General features: G+C 39.5%; 1 protein-coding gene across 31 annotated transcripts in view; it reads left to right on the forward strand.

Moving 5' to 3' along the window:
• DTNA (dystrobrevin alpha) overlaps nucleotides 1–24,634 on the forward strand; it is a 356,122-nt gene that overhangs the window by 145,050 nt on the left and 186,438 nt on the right. For all 31 annotated transcript variants that reach the window (XM_045065499.1, XM_045065500.1, XM_004752311.3 and 28 more), the window contains exon 2: nucleotides 17,952–18,081. The gene's annotated coding sequence lies outside the window, so the exon portion shown is untranslated. The remainder of the gene's footprint in view (nucleotides 1–17,951; nucleotides 18,082–24,634) is intronic.

Below are 24,634 nucleotides of genomic sequence, written 5' to 3' on the forward strand. Positions count from 1 at the left end.
GTAGCAGCTGGAGTTCCGTGCTCTCGGGCACTCAGCTGCACTGCTGCGTCTCAGACAGAGTACATGCATTAACTTCCGTCCTGGCTAGAACAAAGCTTAGCTTTGAAAGCTGATCTCTCAGACACATTCCAAAAACAAACCTCATACTCTGAACCAAAACTTCAGGAGATTTCAGAGTCTATCTTCCAAGTAGGATAATTTTCCCTGTACATATTTTAAAAGTTAACTATAAAACTCCAAAAGAATAGCCAATTTCGGGGCGCCTGGGTGGTTCAGTGGGTTAAAGCCTCTGCCCAGGGTCCTGGGATCGAGCCCCTCATCAGGCTCTCTGCTCCGCTCTCTGCCTGCCTCTCTGCCTACTTGTGATCTCTGTCTGTCAAATAAATAAATACAAAATCTTTTAAAAAAGAAAAAGAGAATAGCCAATATCTAGTAATAATATTAAGAAAATCTTTGCCTAATAGCAATACTTCCCCCCCCCACCCCCAGAACCTTGTAGCATGCTGGCAACCTAAGATATTCTATTATTCAGCCAGGCAGAAGAGAAAAGCCCAGTCTCCGTAGGCAGGCAAGCAAAGTTCTGGGCCTAGGGGTGGCCTTCCCACACTACACATACCCACGCAGTTTTTTCTGAGTCAGGTATTGGAAATCATTGCCTCCTTCTCTCTTGCACAATCGGTGGTACTTCGAAGTAAGGGGAAGATGAATGACACCCTATCATAATGCAGATCGTTCCTGCCCACCAGCACCTCCTGTCCCCTCCCTACACCACCATTTCCCTGCCTGAAGATGCTCAGAATTTTACTGGCTTAACTTTATCTAGTAAAGGCCAAACATGGTTAAAGGCATAGCTATGTTTCTGAGTATAGCGTTTTTGACTATTACATTCATCTTTATTAACTATTGTTAAAGGAGAAGGACGGGCTCTTAGGTATGTTGGCAGACTGTTGTACACTTGATCCACTCATCTGTCAATTCACTTTTTAACACAGAAATTTTATAGGTATTAATTTTTAAAAATATTCAAAGGATCACTACCCAGTGACATTATGTTCTATCAGTACCAAGAGGGTGGTTGGGTTATGGACATCGGGGAGGGTATGTGCTATGGTGAGTGCTGTGAAGTGTGTAAGCCTGACGATTCACAGACCTGTACCCCTGGGGCGAATAACATTATATGTTAATAAAAAACTAAACTATGTAAGTGCTTAAAAAAAATAGTAAAAATAATAATAAATTTTCTAAAATTCTTTTTTTTTTAAGATTTTATTTATTTGACAGACAGAGATTACAAGTAAGCAAGAGAGGCAGGCAGGGAGAGAGAGGAGGAAGCATGCTCTCTGCAGAACTGAGAGCCCTATGTGGGGCTTGATCCCAGGACCCTGAGATCATGACCTGAGCCGAAAGCAGAGGCTTTAACCCACTGAACTACCCAGGTGCCCCAATCATAGATAAATTTTCCTAGTAGTTAGATAGCTGAGTACTTTCCTAATCAAAGAATTTGTTGCATGTGGGTATAATAAAAGTCATTTTGTTGAAGTGTGAATGGGAGTTGCACAGTTTTGCCATGGGGTGGACAGACTCTTTGAGGAATGAGTCTGTATTTGTATACACAGAGAAATTAAGTCATCATTTTAACTCCCTTTCAAACCTATCAGCTTTTGCATTCTACCTTTAAATGAGCAAATGAGAGAGGTTTACACATATACACATACATGTATATTTATACACACACACAGAGTAATGTTTAATTGCTAACTATTTCTCTTACTGTAGATAAAAGAATTGAGTTTTAGGAATGGGTTTAAGTTCTTGGCAGTAACTCTGTGGTTTGGGAAATCCCATTATAGGACAGCTTATCTCATTATTGAATTTTAACACAGTTTATAAGTTCTCCTTATGAAGTTTTAGTTACAAGTTCCTCTTCTTTCTTTCATTAGACACACCTCAGGCATAATTCTATTTTCAATTTTAGTGTTGCAAAAACACCAGCAGTAAGAACAGACTGTCAATCCTAGAAAAGGTGAAGTAAGCCATTCATTCATTAATGCAATTTACCTTAGTTAAACCAGTAAAGACTGTAGAGCTTGGGTTTTTATCTTTTGCACATTGTCCTGCTGGAAATCATGTTTGGGGGCTCTTCTTCTTTAAACATCTGACAATTGTGTCATTTTTTTTTTCTATTAATGGGATGGGGTGCTAAAAGGGCTTGAGATGAGCTGCCAATCCCCACTAACCCCTTTCTTCCTAAACATCCTGGTCAGGGAGCAATCTGAAGGTGTTTTTTACTCTCAAGTTGAAGTCCCCCAAGCCTGTCCGGTTCCCCCAAATCATATTTTATAGACATCAGAGCCTTCAGTGGTGTTTGCGGCTTTTCTTTCCCTGGTTTCTCTGAAGGACTTTCATTAACAACCAATAAAATCTTTGAATATAAAGGATTCCTCACTTCTGTATTTCTTAGTATAAAATCTAACGTAAAGAGAAGCGAAAACTCTGACTTCCAGATGTTGAAATGTTTTGTTCAATACTGTAGTGCAGTCATCTAAAACTGAGTGGCGTTAAGTCAGTCTATTTTATATCATCTTTCATATTTGCATACTCTTACTCAACATATTTTAATCCCAGCCATTGGAATCAGATAATATAAGGGTGCTATTCTGCAAATGCTATAAGCCTGTCCTAGCTTATCTACGCTTTTCTTGGTTTTGTATATTTCCCAACTATAGGCACATTTTTTATTGCTCAGAAATGCTTGTCAAGAATTTAGATTAAAAAATAAATAAACTTGTCAAGAGGCAAAATGTGGTATAAATCAATTTCCTATCATTGTCCAAACTGAAAAGATTTAAAAAACAATTACCTTAAAGGATGGTCAAAGTGTTTTTCTAGTTTTCATCCCTTATGAAAATATTCACATTGTAACACTCAATGTAACACTCACCGTTTTTTATATGAGAAATCATATATATGAAAAATGATTAAAATACAAACCTGTTTATTTTTCTTTAAACTACTTCTGTAACTTGAAATGAATACACTCAATTTCACATATATCCATTTAGAAAGGAAGAATACTAGAGATTTGAAGGGAGTATGCTGAGCCACTTTCCAACTGAAGTCCCTCCAGAGAACTGGGTTTCTGAATTTGAAGGACAAGACCATGTTATTTATTTGGGAAGGAGGAAAGACATTGCAGAACTCTACTAAGAAATATTTAAGGAACCTCACCTTTTCTTCCAACTAGTTTAGGAGCCAGAAATACCTTCTTCTTGCCAGATACACCATGCATGAGCAATCATTCATAGTGGCCTGGCCACCATTTATGAAATCTCTGCTCAGCTGTCTATTTTCCACGTGTGTTCATAAAAATTAAAGTTAATAGTTGAAATGGAGGGGGGGGAACTTAATGATAAGACAGTGAGTTTGGAGTCCCCAATTTGCATCTATTTGACTCCAGGACTCAAAAGTCCTCAGATGAGTTAAGGCTAAGAAGATGATGAATGAAGCCGGGTGGTGGAATGGATTCCAAGTTCTGAAGCTAGGAAGGACAGAGCAGCAGGTCAGGGGACAGGTTGCTAGGAACCTCTCAATACTGTCAGAATTCAGGGGATAATCCAGGAGCTGTGACAAACCACACTCAAAACACAAGAAACACATCCAGACAAGTCTAGACAGCATCATTTTTCACTGGCTGGTTTAAATCACCAAATTAAGGTCTAGATTTTGCTTTTATCAAAATTCTTATTAAATAAAAGTCTCAGCTCAATGTGGTACAGTACAGTTGTGACCATCACATTCAAATCGTTCTTGACAGCATCCAAGTCTAAAAGAGATTGAAAGTTCAGGAGGCAACACAGTTCATTTCTACAGAGCTCATTTTGTTCTTCTCTAAACAGTGGTAAAGGAAAGACATTTCTCAGATTTTCAGCCATGCCCTTGCATTCTTAGCAAGGAAGCCAGAATTAAATGAACTGTAACTAATGCCCTTTCACCCCTGGACCCAAAGTGCAGGTCGATTGGCAATTCTTCCAGTGCAATGGCCTGCGTTCTTGTACTCATTCTAGAACACTGGGATCTCCATTATCAGTACCATCAATGCAATTATGAAGACTGTGTTTTTCAAAGGGCTCACTCCTGAGCCCCCTCCCTTTCTTTCCCTGTGTGTGTGTTTGTGTGTGAGGGAGAGAGAGAGATACTGGAAGGAGAAGATATCAAATTTCTTCTGAAGCAACAGTAGGCCAGCCACAATACATAATTTGAAATTCTCTAGTAGCCACATGAATGGATAAAAACAGGTGAAATTACTTTAAATCTATCCTACTTAACCCAGTGTATCAAAAATATTATCATTTCAATACGTTATCAATGTAAAAAGTTGTCAGTAAGATATGATTCATCCCTTTTTATACTGTGTATTTGAAATCTGTGGTATGTTTTACATCCCACCACAAAGCCTCAATTTGGATGAGGCACATTTCTGCTGAAAGAGCCCCATTTGGCGAATAACTGTTAGATCGGACGGCCCTGATCTAGAACACGGCTTCCTCTTAGCCAACGGTATCCCATTTGAAATGCCTCACTTCTGATGTCACAGCTCTTTATCTGAATATGTTTTTCTTTACAGAAGAAATCCATGTGTGTAAATATTTTCATCCAGATTCTAACACACACACATACACACACTAACAGCTGAGTCTGAATGGCTTATCCCAATTTCCTTCTACAAAAGTATGAAAAATAAACTAACTCCATGCTGTCTGAGGAAGCATGTGTGCCTATTATCTTGCACATTAATGGGTTCCCGTAGTGTTGTCAGAGCTGCTGACTCATTGCCTCTGAAAGGCGCTGCTGCCCATGGCGATGGTTGGACAGAATGCCAATAACGCCTGCCCACAGCTTTTGAAAAGCTGACCTTGGAACAACATCCACATTCTTTGGGTTGGTTTTGCTGACATACTCTCAACTCAAAAACTGTTTTTAAAACAAAAGCATAATGAAGTATTGAGCTTCTAAAGCAATTGTACTTCAGTTCACTAGATTATCTGAGGGTGTCGAGGAGGGCAAAGCAGCAAGGAAATGAGTCTTCAGAGGGAACCATCCTTGAAAGTTGACATTTGAGCTTCAGGCATATAATTCTTGGGGACTATGTTATAAGACAGCATGGGTATCCAAATAAAACAAGGCTGTCATGGGATATGTTTTTTTACTTTCTCAAGAACCTTTATTAGCTCTGTATTACTGATGTATTTAACATTCTATTTAATTTTGTCTCAAAATTGCCAATTAATCCCATTCCCCATCCTAAAAATGTTCTCCTCAAATTAAAATTCTAAGCAAAGGGATATAAGTTGTCCTCCATCAATTAATAAAGACTAAGCTACTATTAAATACTTAAAACAGGGATCAAATTAACCAGTAACTACTCGATACAGCTCTGGCTTGTGGGTGAGATGATCCTTCACACTAGACTCACCTATACATGTCTGTACAGTCTAATATGCACTAAACATTAAAATTACCATATGACTCACATCTCACAGGGAATAGCCAGAGTTGGCTTTGCTGATTTTAGTGAGTTTCACATACGCGCGAGCTGAACGGTGTTCGGTTTGTTGTTTTGGCACTTTCCCACCACTAGGGGGAGATCAAGGTTCCTCTCTATCCTCTGTTCCCACCCTTGAACCCCCAGTGAGTGGTGATAGAGCACAGCCAAAGGGAGGTGCTGTCCTTACACAGGGCACAAGCTCTTCATTTCAATTCCATTACTACCATCCTTTTATTTTTCCCAACACTGAAATCAAATATCAGATATAAATAAGATTTTATTGTTGTTTTCTTGTTGTAAAAAGCTTCGTTGTCTGGGTTTTTTGTGTTTTTTTTCCCACTCAGTCACTATCAAAAGCCGTAAAAATAAAACAGAGGCCAACAGAATCTCTTATAATTTCAAGGAAAGTAAGAGAGAGCATATTTCTTTGACGTAGTAAAAAATATTCATAGAGGTAAAATATGCAGGCACGTTGTGTCTGAGTTCTCCTGGGCTTCTGCCTACATATTTACCCATTTCCATCAGTTATATAGGCCTATGAGCTTAGCATTCTCCAGCACTCAGTCTCTTTGTCAGAGTACAAGATCCATATGCACGTGTGTGTACACACATGTGTGCGTGGGCACACACACACACACACACACACACAACCCTTGCCCTTTGTTGAAGCAAATACCCTCTTTTCCCCTTTTCTCCTTAGCGATTTCCTTGAATCGATTTCCTTGAATTCGATTTTCTCCACAAAGTGGTGAAATCTAGAGGACTGAGATATGGGCAAGGGTAAACATTGTTGGAAACACATTTCTCAAGTGCTTGTTCTAGGTCTTAGGCAAAAGGGTCCTTTGACTCCTCGTGATCTAGCTTTCTGATCATAGTGTAAACGGTTGGTAATACCTGCCTCCCACACATGATAAGGGATTGGGAGATCATGGGTCCCCGTCAAGATACCATCTCTCATTTGTCACCACTAACTCTAACTACTAGGAAATACCTTTCATAACTGACTACACAAGGATTTGTAAGATCAGCATTTGTAGGGCAAATCTTTGTACTCAACATAGTGGGGGCAGGGGCACATCTGTATCCATTCCGTACACACAGAGGAAATGCAGAAATAAAGTTGGATTGGTGTAGCACAAGCAAATTCCCACAAGTGCAGCAGATATTCTGATTTACTCACTTCATTGCTTCTTGGTCTTAAAAACAAGTGATAACAGGGGCATCTGGGTGGCTCAGTCAGTTAAGCATCTGACTTTGGCTCAGGTTGTGCTCTCAAGGGTCCTGGGATAGAACCCCATGTTCGGCTCCCTGCTCAGCAGGGAGTCTGCTTGTGCCTCTCCCTCTGCCCTTCCCTCCACTTGTGCTCTCTCTCAAATAAGTGAATAAAATATTTTCTTAAAAAGGTAGTAATATGGGCGCCTGGGTGGCTCAGTGGGTGAAAGCCTCTGCCTTCGGCTCAGGTCGTGATCCCAGGGTCCTGGGATTGAGCCCCACATCAGGCTCTCTGCTCAGCAGAGAGCCTGCTTCTCTTCCTCTCTCTCTGCCTGCCTCTCTGCCTACTTGTGATCTCTGTCAAATAAATAAATAAAATCTGAAAAAAAAGGTGGTAATATAAATATTAGCAATCATTATTGACATCTGTTGCATTTACTGTATGTCAGGGGCTATACTAAGTGATCTTCTTTCATCTTTGGAACAACCCTGTGAGGTAAGATCTGTTATTCCTATTTTTGAAGTGTGGCACATGGGGCTTAGAGTGGCTATGTAATTTGCCCAATATCACAGAGATTCTGTTCAATCTCAGAGCCTTCACTCAACCACCTTACAATATTCCCTCCCTATTAGGGCAGTGATTCTCAAAGTGAAGTCCCCAAGACAGTCTTAGGGGATCCTTGAGATCAATCTACTTTAACAATAACTCTAACATGTTATTGGCTATTTTTACCATGTGGACATTTGCAGTGATGATGCAGAAGTAATGGTGGATATAACCGACTGTCACCTTATTACAATCAAGGCAATGGCACCAACGTGTTCTGGTAGAAATTATATTCTTCACTGCCGTGCATTTACAGTAAAAAATAAAGCAAGAAAGGGTCAGCAACAACAACAAAAATCTAATTAAATCTTGAAACTCAAGTACACATCCTTTTAATAATCTGTGTGGGGAAATGGGCAGCGAGCATAAAGCTCGTAAAATGTATTAATGGACAGTGGTTGCCTACAAGTAGAATTTTTTGGTGCGCAAATTGAACTAGCCACTTCTTTTCTAGAACAATACATTTACTTAAGAAAGAACAGCTGGCAGACAAACTATGGTTCTTCAGACCTGGTATTTGGCAACGATTTCCTTGAAAATGAATGAAGTCAGCCTGTCACTTCAGAGAAAACAAATAGTATTTTCTGACAATGATAAAATTCAAACTCTGAAGTAAAAATTAGAATCTTGGAAAGCTCGCATCTGCCACCATGAATTTGACAGCTTCCCAATACCTAAAAGCCTTTTCTGATGAGATTGATGGTGAGATTAACAAATAGGGCTTTTTGTCATTGACAATGAAAGGCATCAACATTTGGAAGATCTGCATACCTCCGTGAGCCAAAACTTCCCAAAGAGCCAACGTTATGATGAAATCATACAGTAGTAAAAAAATCTAGACAAAGTACAAGACAGATAATGAATTTTAATGCCCTGGACTATGCAGAGTTCACTGATGTGGCTCAGGTCCCACACTGCCACTCACCTTTAAAAAACAACCGCTTGCTGAGTTTCAGGGTCATAGCAAGAAAACTATCCACAGTCACCTGAAAGACTCTCATGTACCACCTTTGCAAATTGCATGTCTGTGTAAATGTGGAGTTTCTTCATATTCTTCGGCCAAAACAGCTTATTGCCATAAATGCAAATGCAGATAGGAAAATCCAGCTACCTTCTTTCTGTTAAGCCAAACATTTTTTTTTTTTAAGATTATATTTATCTATTTGACAGAGAGAGATCACAAGTAGGCAGAGAGGCAGACAGACAGAGAGAGAGAGAGAGGAGGAAGCAGGATTCCTACTGAGCAGAGAGCCCAATGTGGGGCTCCATCCCAGGACTCTGGAATCATGACCTGAGCTATAGGCAGAGGCTTTAACCCACTGAGCCACCCAGGTGCCCCAAGCTACACATTTTTAAAGAGACTTCCCAAAATGTAAAACCATGCCATACGTCTCACTATATTTTTTTGTTTTGGGAAAATATTGCTATTTTTATTAAAAATAGATATTGTTTATGTTATATCAAATGGGTTTGTTGTTGTTACATAAATATATATATAAATAAATACTTTAAGTCAATAAATAAATATTTTAAGTCAATTTCTAATAGGAGATATTGATAGATCAGTGCACAGAAACAGATGCTTTTTGGGGTTTTCACTACAAAATGTCTGTGAACCCTATGATGTGGGGTATAGCATCTTTTTTTTAACTTCAAAGTGGCATAGCACCTTACTCATATCAAGTTAAATGCTATATCTTTTACCTTCATTTTTAAACAAGATACTCCTCCCCTCTGAGTCAGATGAAAATGGTGAGTCAGATTCTCAGTAGCCCTCAGGTGGCTACTAAGCATATGGCATATTCAAGGCCATCAGTCAAGGTAGAAGTACATTACTGAAGGGCAAAGCCTGAACATTCACTCCCAGAATCAGATCCTTCTTTCCCTTTATGATTTCCAGAAAAAAAGAAAGAAAAAAAAAGATTTCTTTGTCTAAGAAAAGACCCATCCAGATTATTCACATAAATATTTGTTTCTGGGGAAACAAGATGTACAAGAAATAGTGCAAGGAAATAAATAAGTAAGAATCTGCTTTTCATGCCAGAGAATATGTCACTGAAATTGCATCCCAATAACAGCTGCATTTGCATACATGTTGTTTTATGAGCTTGAGCTTTATGGCTAGGTTTTATGCCTATTAGAGAAGAGTAATGTTTTTCAAAAATGTGGAATTCTGTGTCTTAGTACAAAAAATTAACTTAGGGTATTTATGGGAGGTTTGGTACTCTGCAGACAAACATTTACTCCCCTATCCAGTCACCCGTCCCCACCCCCGCCACCCCCTGGCATTTTTAATGTCACTAAGATAGCTGGCGAAGGTCCTAGAAAATCTTTTTTGAATTTTGTTTTTTTCGCTCCTATATCCAGTTTCATGACTTCCTTCCTTGCTTCTATTCTATTTGTTTTGATCTTTACATCATGGTAAAATCAAACAGACACACTCACATCAAGTCCCACTGTATCATTAGTCTCTTAAAACTGGGCAGCACTTTAACAAATGAATGAACACAAAACCCGAGTGTGATAATGCTGGTCACGTCTTCCCAGGGAGATTTCAGTAGAATCTATGATATACCTGTGTGTGGCTAATTAAAAAGTTGTCTTCTTAAAAATTAATTGAATTCATGTTTGGCACATTATGATTTAACCTTCCAAGTTCAACTTAATTCTCCTTTTGACCAAATTGGCAGGTGTACTGTATGCAAGAGACAAGACTGATCTTGGGTAAATATATTTTTTTTCCCGGGCAACAAAAATATGTTAATCTTTTTGCCCTATTTGGAATTAGATTCAACATGGAGAGTTTAAAGGTTTAATGAGGTCATCACTATGGAGTGCATATTGCCTGCGATTTGCTTTAGTTGCATGTTCTTAATTCATGAGATGAGATTTTCATCTAAGAAAACAGGAGATACTTAAGTTTAGTGATTGTTTGTGTGAGTAAAGGAGACACTCATTGGTTTGCAGTTGTATTTTTTAAAAAGATACTGTAGGAGATAATCACTCTCTTTTTAAATGTGTAATCTGGGAAAATGACTCCTCTTTATCTTATATTTTGGGATACGTAGATTTTGTGCAACAGAGGTTTCTATAACAAAATAAGCACTACTAAAGATGATCTACTGCCTTACCCTGAAAGGGAGCAGAAACGTGGTTTGTGTGAAAGTGAGCGTGTTAAAGTACTAAAAGAAAATGAAGAGTCATTTTGTGACTACAGATGTCCCATAACTTCATATATGTTGTATCCTTTCATTAAGAAGTTTGATTAAATAGTAAACCTGGCGATTCACAGACCTGTACCCTTAGGGCTAATAATACATTATATGTTAATAAAAAAATTAAAAATTAAAAAAAAAGAAGTTTGATTAAATAATCTCATAGCCAAATAAAGTGGAGGCATTGGGATGCCTGCGTGGCTGAGTCAGTTAAGCATCCAACTCTTGATTTTGGCTAAGTCATCATCTCCAGGTCATGAGATCCAGCCATGAATTGGGCTCTGCGTTCAGAGGGGAGTATGCTTGAGATTTTCTCTCTCCCTTTGCCTCTGCCCCTCCCCCACCGGGTACATGTGCTCTCTCTTAAATAAATAAATAAATCTTTTGAGTGAGGGTGGTCATGAGCAGGGAGTAGGACAAAGAGAGAGGGGGAAGCAGACTCCCTGCTGAGCAGGGAACACATTGTACAGCCAGATCCCAGGACCCTGGGATCATGACCTGAGCCAAAAGCAGACACTTAACCAACTGAGCCACCCAAGTGCCCCTAAATAAATAAATCTTTTAAAATAAGGGGGGGGGGGAGTACTTATGCTGAATATGTATAGATCACTAATAATAGAATACAAAAAGTAAAACAAACAAAAAGCTTCCAACCAAATTATATATAGTTTACAATCCCTCAATTTCACTAAAAATTATGTGTGTGTATATATGTGTGTGCAAATACATATATGCGTATATTAATTGGAAGTAAATGTAAAGGGGTGCCTGGGTGGTTCAGTGGGTTAAACCCTCTGCCTTCAGCTCAGGTCATGATCTCAGAGTCCTGGGATCGAGCCCCACATCAGGCTCTCTGCTCAGTGGGGAGCCTGCTTCCCCCTCTCTCTCTCTCTCTCTCTGCCTCTCTGCCTACTTATGATCTCTCTCTGTCAAATAAATAAATAAAATATTAAAAAGTAAAAAAAGGAAGTATATGTATAAAATCTTCACAGGGATTGCCTCTAGGCAGCATAATGTGAGTGACATTAAACTTTATATTTTTATTTTTTAATTAACTTTCTTTATAATGTATTATATTTTCCACATTTCTTAAAAAGAAAGTTATTACTTTGATTACCAAATAACTTTATAAGTTTCCAAAGTGGAACTCTTGATCCATTTTTATTAAACTGGTTTATTCATAAATACTAGCATATAACTAATTATTTTTTACACTGATTATTTTCAGAGAGGAAAAAAAGCTATGGCCCTTAAGTGAGTTCGTAGTGGCTGAACCCCTCTTTGAGGAGCACTGGCCAGGTGCAGTGCACATCATTAAACACACAGGGTGAGGGATGTCTTTTTAAAATGCAAATATCATCTGGGTATGCAACTGCCTTATCCTTACAGTAGGATACAACAGAAAGAAACACAAAGGCAGTGCCTATGAAAAAAACGCCGCACAAAAAACAGATCTGAGACTTTCTGTATAAACCCCCTTCTTCCTTCTTGGCACTTTAAGACAGTTGACTGAGTACCCGGTTGAACTGATGTTGACAGGCAAGTCGCCATAGTCTTTCCTTCAGAGCTCCTGAATGTCAGCAGGCCTCTGGCTTTATGCTGTAAAAAATTCTCCATTCATTGCTGAACATGTAGGTCCATTCCCTCTGACAGCTGTTTTGTCCAAATGTTGTTGTTCTTTCTGCTTTATCTTATTCTAGCCTAAGTGAGGAAGAATGATGTTTTAGCCTTGTCTGTTGGTGAAATATCAGGAGGGAAACTGAACAGCCCGCTGCTGTCTCACACTCAAATATTCTCTCGTGGTCTTCTGATGTGTTACAGGGAGTAGGAAAGGAGGTGATGGAGAGGGGCAGTCTGGCAGGGACTCTACTTTCCTTGTATAGGCACCTATGTTTTTTTTATTTTTTATTTATTTTAGATTTTATTTATCTATTTGACAGAGAGAGAGATCACAAGTAGGCAGAGAGGTGGATAGGGGGGGGGGGAAGCAGGCTCCCTGCTGAGCAGAGAGCCCAATGTGGGCCTCGATTCCACAACCCTGAGATCATGACCTGAGCCAAAGGCAGAGGCTTAACCCTGAGCCACCCAGATGCCCCCCCTATGTTTTGTAAATTGTGAGGTATATCCCATGTTTCTGAAACATTATAATTTGACAGACAGAAATGACAGGTGTACAACTCCCGCTGAAATTAGATTAATGTCCTTATTTGGACAGATGTAAGAACTTCATAGAGACAGATACAGCCAGACTCGCTAGGGCTTCCCTTGGGACCTAGAATCCCAGGAGGGAGGAGTCCACCAGGCTCTGTGATCTTGCCTTTCTGTGATGGGGCCACACTGGATCTGAACAGCTCAATTGTCCCAGAGCCACAGCCTTCTCATCGTAAGAGCTTGAAGCAACAGTCTGTTATGATGCCCTTAATAGGAAATATGTAGAAACAGCCAAGACCTGCCTGGTTCTCAGGCTGAACTCTGTGTCAACAAGAACAAATCCTTAGAATAGAGAGGGTGCCCAAGTGTCCCTGAGCACTAGTCTGTCCCTAGCTTTAAAGCCATCCAGAAAGTCCTCCTTTCCAGCAGTCTTCTCCCTGACTCTGCCCTACTATCATTGTGTCTGGGGTGATTCTCAATTTTGTCCAATTTAGTCGCATTTGTGTCTGTGTCTACCCCACAGCCATCTTACCATAGCTTCCTAAGGCACTTTGACATTCTTAAGCCAATAAATAATAATGTGGTGAGATGATCTGCATAGGTTTATATCACAAGCCTGTGTAGGTACCAGGTAAGAAAATGATGAGCTTCATGTTCGCTGATTGTTCCACTGATCAGTGATTTACTCAGACATGTAATGAGGATGATTATCCCTCATGAAAGATGACATGCTCAAGATGATGAGGAAATAAACAAGACAGTCCTTGCCCTCCCGTTGCACATGTTCTTATGGAGACATAAGAAAATCGCTGGCAGTTCAACATAGTCACATGTGTTATAAGGAAGGACCTCAGAGGCTGTTGTGGAACCATCAAGGTCCGGGGGTGGAGGGCATCTAAGAACAAAGCTGGAAGGTAGAGGAAGGAGCTCGGTGTGGTATGTAGAGTTAGGAAGCTTCAGAAGGGGAATTAAGCTTATCTTGTGCAACTTCAGAGGTCTAGATGGGACCAGTGGTAAAATTATAGAACGATATTGGTAATAGGGAGGGACTTGAAGTGTCTACACCGGGCTTAGATGGTTCTGAATTGGCATGACTGTCATTTTGGGCTGGATAATTATTTTCTGTTGGGGGCTGTGCTGTACATAGTAGGATATTCAGTAGCATCCCTGCTAGAAGCTGGTTGCACCTCTCTTCCCTCCACAACTAAAAATACCTCTGACATCACCAAATGTCTCTGTGGTGGTTCAAAATCACCTCAGGGTTGAGAACCATTGGTCTAGACGAATACTCTGAGTTTACTCTGAAAAAACAGAAACCCAGTTAACAGTAAATGACTTGTCCAATACTTAGTAGAGAGACAAAAATAAAACCCCAACTTCTGATCACAGTTCTGTCCCCTTTCTATAGCGCCAGAATATGCTGCGGGGACCTTTCAGAATTGTTTCTCCTCCCCTTCCAGCTTCTTTGTCATTGAGGACCTGGCTGATGTTGTGTCTGCTGAAGAGGGGTGGCCAGGACCCTGAGCTCGGCCTCAGCTCTGGCATGAGTCCCCAGCATGCCAATTGTGAATATGACAACAAAAAGTCACTCATAAACAAAACAGAACCTATGTCAGTCGTTGAGAAATTATTTAGACAAGTAGATACTATTTCTCAAGTGACTTTCATCATTCTTAGCCAAAATCCTTCAATAGCCCCTACAATTTATGCCAAAGGAAAATGTCAAACACCAGAAAAGACAGAGTTTCATATGTTTGTGAATGCCGTGTGGCTCTCCATCTTTGCATTTCTCTGGAACACCCCTTGCAAGTCTATGGTCACCATCACCTGTAGCTGCTTCTCATAACATGGAACAGGCCCCCTATGATCTGGACGGGATCTGAAAGCGAGCTCCCTTCCAACTTCTGAAATCTAGTAGATTAGAATCGTGGCACAGTAGTCTCCCAAGCATAGCTAAAAAAGAAGACGAGGTCATAAACACTGGAGAGCACCATCTCCAATCCTCCTTTTAATCCATTGACGATCTTTCTCCTACATAACAGTGAAAATAGACAAAGTGCCTACTTGTTTTCTTTACTTTTTTCAATGTGAGTAAAGGCCTTTGAATTCCTCCAACTGTGATGAAACTATTTTCAGCATGGTGCAAACTGATAGGGGTAAGAAAGAGGAAACTGGACCAATTATTTATGAGAAAAGAGAATTGTAAAAAAGAGAGAGAGAGAAATTCAAATCTTTATGTATTATTCATGCCATAAATAGTACCACAGGCCTGCTCTGTGTCAGGCAGTGTTCAAAGCATCAGGGACATAGTAGTGAACAAGATTCCTGCCTTTGTGGAGCTTCTATTCTAATGTGAAGTGACAAACAATGAATAAATAATAATAGTTGACGTGCTATGTGGGAGAATATATCAGAGTGAGCAGTAAATCGTGAGGAGGGAGTACTACTTTAGGTGGGATGATCAGCGAGGACATAAATATAGACAAAAATGTGATTATTAACAACACACCAGTCTAATAGCTGGTTGGCTCCCACATGATCTCAGTTGGGAGGGACCACTTCCACCATCCTTGTGTAAGGAATGCACATGCTTGACAGAATCCCACCATCACAGGTGATATTACTGAGCCTTCAGTTGAGCTGATACCATTAGTGTAAAAATTACTATCCTTTTTAGGTGGCCCATTCTATTTTTGTGTGTTCTGTGCTGAAGGGTTTATTTTATTAAGCAAAAAGCCTCCTGCCACTTCTGCCCAACCCGTATGTCTAAAATAGGGCACCCCAAATTAACAAAATACTCCTTTCTCTTGTGGTAAGATATGGACTCCTACCTTCAATCAGACAGTGACTGACCACTTTTCAGGGAGCTAGATAAAAAGAGACTGTATTTTATCTCATGACACTGAGTTTTAATTTCTCGTCACAAGTTATTCAAATGAGAATTTAGTAGCTGATACAGAATTTAAATCAGATTTCGAAGAGAGGAAGGTATTGTTTTTATTCCCACCCAATGTTCACTTGCGACTTGTGCTTTGCAAGTGGGCTGCAGCAAGAGGAGAGAGTTGGATGGATGCCTTTAATTCAGTGGCACTTTGGGAGACCATCACCCTGCGGCTCAGAGTAGAAAGAAAGAAAGGATTATAGATATTTGGTTTCTGCGTGATCTAGAGTCATCACGGGATAAAAGCCAAGAGGGAGAGGGTGAGAACTGCCTCCAGATTCAACCTCTGCTTTTGATCACTGTCTGTGTCAGACAAGCTGAAACAGAGCCACTCCTATGTGGAGAAAGAATAGCAAGCAAGCTAGCTTACAATCAAGGTGTCACTCAAGTTATAACCTTTACTGGAGTTGTAGATCTAGGGTAAGGCGTGCAGCCTGGGCCATCCATGGGCTACTTCAATACAGCATCTCCATCTGAGCATTGTCTCCTTCCTAGTCTCTTACAGTCTGAGATAACCCAGGGACCTAGACAGAAAACAAAAATGCAAAACATCTTTATCCAAGTAGCCAAGTAGAAGAGCAGAAACCAACAGCATGATCCTAAGAGGTCCCCAGGTTAGTACCAAAGGCTATCTTGAGTGACTCTCGATTGTAGATACAGCTAGATGTCAGTTTCTCTGTGTGTGATATACATTCTATAGTCTTATATAAAAGCATATAAGATTGTTTAAGAGTTCCACTTTATTTCCTGATGTTGGAGCTCACAGAGCTGCCTTCATGAAGGAGAGAGAATATTTTTAATACATAACTTATTCCTAGATGCATAGCTCTAATTTACCTGAATCCCCAATTTAAAAAAAAAAAAAAAAAAACTAACACGTACTTTGAGAAAGCAAAAAATGTTGAAAGCACTACTGTTGTAATATATATTTAACTCAAAAAATGCCAAATCCATGTATGTATCTAGAATCTAAGTACAGAGAAAGATGGCTGGGTTCTAATGTGACACAGAACAAGGGTTCATTATGTTGTGAAAATGTCTTTATCTCTTGTGAGACAAATCTCCTCCAATAATGAATATATCTGAAAACTGGGATTAGAGCAAGGGGGTGTTATTATATAGAATTTTCTCTAGGAACCTAGAATCATAGGATGCCAGAAGCCATGAGAGCTAAAATAATTACCATAATCCTTGTGGAGAACTGGGGTTGAAGGAGTCAGTGGGGAGGGAATGTGGAGGTGTGGGGCTGGAGACAGAGGGCATCTTTCTCCCATCCGGGGTGCAGAACTAGGCTCCTGTCCCTTCCTTTTCCACCCCCACTGTCATCAGACGCCTTCTCCCCTTCAACATCTGTGATCTCTTCCCACTCTTTTCCTTCATGTTAGCATGGGATTTCCTGAGCTTCAACTCCCTGCAGCTTCAAGCTTGCCAGCCCCTGGGATAGTAATATCCAGCCTGTGCAGTTGGTAAGGGGAAGAAGGGACAAGGGACAGATGAGAGAGATTGTTGGGAAAGATAAGCTGGTGGCAGACGGTGAGTGGGTGCCTGGGTCACCACTGGGGAATCTTCTGGGAACTACCATCTCAAACCTCTCTCTTCTACTTTTACTCCGTGAATTTTCCCAGAAGGCAAAAGATGAGAAAATGTTCAGCTTTGTTAAAAAAACATTAATGGGCAATTTGAGGAACTATTTATTATTTGTTATTATTACATACCATAATAAATCATATGCATCATTAAATAATGTCAGGTTGCCTGTGTGGTAGTCGACTCTTGTAGGATACCCACTTAGGATTGCTCAGGCCTAAGTCATTAAAGGAAATGTTGGTCTGAGGATTCTGACCTCAGCTGTAATTTCCTTGACTTTGGTAGAAATTATGGTGACACAACATTCCAGAAAATTACTTACTTGGGAAAGACAGAAAATTCCATGTTTTTCCCTTTCTGGGCTTTTAATCAACTAAAACTAAAGAGGTATATCAGATACCCAAGGTTCAAGGCCACTGTCTGTTACTAACCAGCCGCTTAATCTTAGACAGTCACCTCACTGTCACACACACACACACTGGCCTCACTATCCTCATCTATAAAGTGACTTCTAGCACAAATATCCATTTTCCTAAATATTTCTTATGGTAAATGAAAACTAAGTTATGAGTTGAGTACTACAGACCATTACTAGTGTGGGGGGGATTTGTAAAATACTGTATGTTCTAGATCTGTAATAAAGATGTAAGTATAAGTTGCTTAGCTAAATAAAAGTGTATTTTCCTGTTGCAGATAAATAAGATTTACCAATCCCTGGATGAAGTTCTTGGGAAGTCTTTAGATGCCATAGTCAACTGCCATTTCAAAGAAGAGAAAATAGATGGTTTTGGAAAGTTCATGCTGTTTCTTCATTGAATTTTAGGTGAGTGTGTCTAAAGCAAAGAATTTAAGATGGACATTGCACTATTTTCCCTTAAAAGTGCTTCTCTCCTTTGCATGAAATGAAAATGGTGTTGAATGTTATCAGTGTTCTGTACCTCTGGTGAGGGGCCACATGGTAAAAGACTTAGTTTCTGTGCCTTTCATGGTTTTGTTGTTGTTGTCAGGAATCTCCTGAAGTATGAGGTATGAGATACAGACACCTGACATTCTTCCAGGCTCCCATTAAGCAAATGCTGGAATACTTCATTCTATTCTAAAGGTCATCTCATTTTTTAAATATGTAGAAAGATTTAGTATCAGAGTAATAAGTCAGAATGAGGCAAAACTGCTAGAGGAAAATTTGATGGCAATAGTGACCATTGAATCAGTACCAAGTCTGTGTGTGCAGTACAAAGGTAACTTTCCAGAGGCTACCTGTGGGATGATTTTATCCTGCTTAAATTCAAGTAGAACATGGTTTAGGTTAGGTGTGGTTTTTAAACTACTCTGCATGATTAAGCACACACATGTGCTCACACACATTAAGCTTGGTTTTGCTTGGCCATAAAAAGGGTGGGTAAATATTTTTTACATCATCATCCATAATTGCCTTGCCATGCTACAAAAGACAAAAGCCTGCAAATTGGTGCTTTACTATTAATCAGCAATCTACCATTATCATTTCTCAGCGGAATGGAAAGGAATGGAGCAACTGAGTGGTGGTCTTCTATAGGAAATTGTGTGGTTTTCCACCTTTTCCAGAGTCCAGTTTTCAAAGTGTGGCTTTATGATCTACTTTGAAGAATGGTGATTTCCAGAATGTCAGAATAATTCTCTGTTCACAATTCTGAATAGAACAATGCAACTGATAGAGCATTGACCACTTTCTTGATCTAAACCAGAAGATACTGATGTTTCCTTTATACTTTTTATTAACTTCAAAGTAAAGGTGCTCATTCTCTCATAATCTTTGAGATGTGTAAATTTGTTTTATTGAGATTATATGTGGAACTAAAATGGTGATTTCATGGATCTACAAGATTATTTTTGGAACATACTTGCCAGGTACCAAGCGTAGAGTGCTTTAAAACTATCCGTAAGTCAGTTCGCCTAGCATAACACTCTGGAGGAGAAAATGAAAATGAGAAACATGTTTACTGAACACTGTTTTCCAGTTCTGCTGGTCTGTGGCAGCTTTTACCTTCTCGTCCATTCCTTGCTCTGCTCCTACTCTACCGGTTCCATGGGGACTGACCCCTATGGACGATATTTCCTCCCACCAAAACTCACCCCATAGTCTCCAGCTTCCCCCCGTGACTTTGAACTCTGAGCTCCACTAATATCACTTCTTCCCTTTCTCCCTTGAGACCTGTGGGTGGTAATGCCTTTGGCCTCCTGCCTCTGCTGATCTCCCAATTGATCTCCTATTCAGCTCAAAATTCTTCCATCATCCATGTAACTATTTCTCTAGATTAAGTTCCATCTGTTTAAAATATTTAGAGTGTTTTCCCTTTTCTTGGTTAGATTCTAATTGACCAACCAGGCCTTCATTAATTTCTCCCACAAGTATTAGAGAAAAAATGAACAAGGATTACTTGCTTCTGCCAAGAAAAATGACTCTCAGGAGGTACACTTCAAGTTAAACATAGAGTTGGATTTTTCTACACTGAAAAAAATTTAACTTAATATATCGAAAGCCGTATTCTAAGCTGTACAATGTTGTAGCATGAATTTGTTGCTGCTAACAAAATCGTCATATTCTTATTTTGCATATCAAATTAATAGGAAAATTTTTAAATTCTCAGAAATGGGGAAGAAATGGGGATACCTAGGTGGCTTAGTCAGATAAGCGGCTGCCTTTGGCTCAGGTTGTGATCCCAGGACTCTGAGATGGAGTTGGGCCTCCTGTTCAGCAGGGAGTCTGCTTCTCTCTCTGCTCCTCTCCCTGCTTGTGTGCTTTCTCTCTCTCTCTCTCTCTCTCTCTCAAATAAATAGATAAAATCTTCTAAAAAAATTCTCAGATATTTACCAAATATAATTTTTAGTTTTTAAATTCATTTCACAAAGTACAGATAAGAACTGCTTCTTCGGGCCTCAGTCCCATTTCTGCATTCACATTTAAGTCCAGAGCTTCAGATCTATTTGACTATGTATGGATCTGACCTCTTTCTTTTGGTAATTGTTATCTGCTACTTGAAGATGCCTTATGATCTGATCAGTTCCCATTTCCTATAATAGATACTGACTCTGTTAGAAAGTTAAGTGATCAGATGCCACTTTGAATCTGTCTTTTTTGGGCAGGTAAACAATATCCCTCTATAAAGGGCTTCCTTAATATTAAAGTAGCTTTTCATGAAATCACTTCCCTGAGTTATTTTAATGCTTAAACCTTACTTTTTTTCATTTCCTTCTCATTTATTTATGTAGACATTTTCCTTTTCAATCTTTTCTCAGAGGTTATCGTGTCTATTCATCTGTCCATTTTAATATATTGTGGGTACCTTCAAAAGGACATGGTGTCCCTCCTACCAACAATTTTCATTTGTTCAAACAATGTCAATGTTAAACCTGCAATGCCTAATTGAGAATCCTTTCAGACAATGTGAAAATGCCATCACAAGCAGAATTACTTGGATCCCTTGATAACCCGAAATTGAGAGACGCGGGAATGAATAGCTTTATGGTGCGGTTTAAGATTCACTGCATAACTGATATTCTCTAAACAAAGCTTCCTTAGGTTTGGTATAGCACTGAAGATTCTAATCATTAACATTTCTCTCCAGCTTATGGAAATGAGGCTTTATAAAGTCATATTTAGAAAAAAAAATACTCTTGGGGAAAGAAATGCATCCATTAATAATACATAGTACATCACACATAAGTCTAATGAATTAGCAGGCCAGAGACTCCTGAGGGAGTAAACACTCAGCTTCTCAGGATTTGGTACACATAAGTAGGAGGGGGCTATGGAACGAATCTCACTAACTTCATGATGTTGCCTAGTTGGTCAGGGGAAGCACGTCATAAAGGAAAGCTCAGGCTGAACAGATCTTAATGTCATATTGGGGGAAGGGTGGAGGAGAGGAGGTATTACTCCTTACTCTCCATTGTAAATGGAAATTTTAAATCACTGGTGCCGAAATAGTGCAGGAAAGTGCTTTGAACAAGAGGTAATCAGGAGTATCTCTGCTGAACCACAAAGTATGATATTGGAAAGAATCAAATGTGTTTAAAGGCAGAAATCATCTGTAATCCATACTTGGTATTCCTGGAAACTGACCTAATCCTTGGTTCACTGTAGATAATTTCTAAATAAATGGTTGGGGAATGAAGACTAAGGCCCAAAGCAAGGATAGCTAATGCTTGCTGAGTTCTTACTTTATGCCAAACACTATTCTATATAGACATATACTTCATTTCATGCTTAAACAATCCTATGTAATAGGTAATATTATATCTCCTTATTTAAAGAAAAGGAAACTAGGGCCAAGGAAGTTAAATCATCTGCTGAGGTTAAGTTGGGGGTAAAAATTCAAATGTAGGCAGTCTGGCTTCAGACCCTGCACTCTTAATTATTACGCTCACTCTCTCTTATGTAATATAATGATGAAGTATCTTTCAAACACAGAAGCAATATTTTTTTATTATTAAAAATCTTACATCATTTCAGAACAGGGTATATATTAAGAGATCTCACCCAAATCTTGAATGGCCTCACTTTGAACCACAAATTCCCTCTTTCAGTGTTCCTATTCTCCTTTTAAAACATGGCCGTCTAAATCAACTTCCTAATTTACATTCAAATTTCATTAGTCCCATGCTTTAATGGTTTAACCTGAAATTCATATTTGAAAAATCCTATTCCTCCTTTTATTTCATTTGCTCCATTGAAGAATGTGTAATCTTGAGCAGTGAGTTACTTGACCCCTCAGAGTCTTAGATCCTTACCTGAAAAGTTATGTATAAGTTGTCATGAAGACTAGAAAAGGAGATCCATAAAACAACAAAGCACAGTTTCTGGTATATCACAGGTACCCAATGAACAAGTGCCAACAAGATCTAATCACCCTAAGCCACCTCAGTCTCGAAGCCAGTGCTGGCTGCCCCATCGACTGCAGAACAAAATCCATCCCATGTACTCCCTAGTGGGTCACAGTACAGGCACAACAGACCTCTTGAGCTTCAAGGTCCACTTTGCTCCTCATCAGTTGATCTTGGCTAGCTCAGGAACCATCTGATCCACCTTCTCTAAGCCATGCTCTTTGTGCTTTGACTTTTGCTCACGTTGGTTCCTCTGCCTAGACACTCCTGGCATCTGTGCTCCTCTGCAAACCCATCACCCATGTACACACAGGCACTCTCCAGGGACTTGCGATATCCCAGTCCTTGTGCAAGATCCATCAGAGCTGCTACCATGACTTCTGCTACCATCTCACTGAAGTCATTGATGACCTCCTCCTGGGTCAGCAGTTGTCATCTGTCTTTCTCTGAATTCACATGGCCCTTTAGGCCATTACCAGATCAGCTCCAGTTGTAGACAAGAGAAAGAAAAGGGATCTCATTCAATCACTCACAGCCTCATGCCATTTCTCCTGTTATCTGTCTATCTTCCCTCTAAAATTTTCATCAAGGACAAATGCCAAGTATTTTCTTTCTCTTTGAATCACCTATACCAAGCTCACAGCAGCCTCCTTTTTTGGTTTTGAATGAAGTCTGGGGACTCTTATTTGGAGATGTGCTTACGTGCTTCGAGTGTGGTAAATGAAGATTATAGCACTTTGTCCAGCATTACTAGCAAAGGGAGAGCTCCCTTAGACCACCTTACAGAGGGGATCTGGTGGCACTGAGCCAAGCACCCAAGCATGTGCTCCCTGAACATCATCTAATTTAATTTTCATAATATCCTCTCAAATTAGCTATTGTTTCCCTCCTTATTCAGATAGGAAAGCTAGGGTTCCAAGAGAGTAGATAACTTGCCAATGTCACATATCTGCTAAGTGGCAGAATGAGAGTGTGAAGTCCTATCTTTCCTCTGCAGCAAACTGCCTCACTAAAAGAGCTTTCCAGTTTAATCCTAGAAGAAGAATATGTATGTAATATAATGCTAGAATTTTCCATTTAAAATACTTCCTGAGAAGCAAGCTATTTATAAGTCTATAGATCTGTTTCTCTTTAGCAAATAAGTTTATGCTTAGGCTGATGCTAAAATTAGGACTATTTCTGTGGAACAAGATTGTCAAAGGTATAGCACCTTGTGGTTCTGAGACTATGCAAAAACCTCATGTATTGATGAAGCTCGGAAATGATGTCTTAACACTATTGACTGATAGAATTTTAGGGCTATATGTTATATAGAATCACCACCAGTGCTGGGGCCTTTTGAAGGCAAGGATTTCTGCCCCCTTTTCTTTTTTCTCCTTAAAAATATTTACAAAATGAATATTTGTAATTAATTATAAAAATTTGTATGAAAATAAAAATTCCATAGGCATAACTCTGTTGGCCCTTCTTAACAGAGTACATAATTGTGTTCTGAATTTTTCTAAAAATCACACTATTCAAATACCATGTATAAGAATAATAACTGGTATGAATAAAACTAAAAATTTGCCCAAACCACTCTCTGACTTAATTTTAATTGCAAAAGTCAGTATCCATAAAGAAGGGATTCTTCCACTGGTGAAAAATCCTGATGATGCTTAGGCCACATTTATACCTATAATGATCATTTACTCATTTTTTCTTTAAATATATATTATACATCTCTGAGGTTCCCAGGCTCTGAGCTAGGCCCCTGGGGGCCTGAGATAAATAAGTCATAATTATTTCAGGTAACATCCTACTTTGATTTGCCACAGATTATGTCTTAGAATCACAGGATTTAAGTATCAGAAAGGATATTTCAGATTATTTAACCTGGACCCCTGTCTTATTCCATTCAAGCCTCTATAACAAAATCCCAGAGACTGGGCAACTTATAAAAGATGGAGATTTATCTCTCATTGTTCCACAGGCTGGGAAGTACAAGATCAAGACACCAAGCAGCAGGGTCACATTCTAGTGAGGGCCCATTTCCTGGTTCAAAGCAGCCCCTTGCTCTCTGTGTCCTCACCTGCTAGGCCTCCTTTATAAAAGCACTCATCCCACCCATGAGGGCTCCACCCCCATGACCTAATCAACCCCAGATCCCCACATTGTAATACCATCACATCCGGCATTAGGATTTCAACGTATGAATTTCAGGACAACACAAACATTGAGACCATAGCAACTCTTAATTTTGCATTTGCAAAAGTTGAGGCGGAGAGGTTAAGTACAATCCCCCAAATTAGCGGCAAAGTCACGTCTAGGACCTGGGTGAGTCTCCTACCACCTACCTCCTGTCCATCATACAATTAGCCAGTATTAGTATATTCTTGATCTTATTATCCTCCAGAGAGGAGTTCCGACATGCAAAAAAAGACTAAGAAAACAAGGTCGATTTGGGGTTTATTTACAATACAAAGAAGTAGATTTACTGTTCATCAAGTACTTATCAGGAACTATCGGGAGCT

This window comes from Mustela putorius, unplaced genomic scaffold, assembly GCF_011764305.1.
Source record: "Mustela putorius furo isolate JIRA1106 unplaced genomic scaffold, ASM1176430v1.1 tig00003858_pilon_pilon_pilon, whole genome shotgun sequence".
In the NCBI taxonomy this organism is placed as follows: Eukaryota; Metazoa; Chordata; class Mammalia; order Carnivora; family Mustelidae; genus Mustela; species Mustela putorius.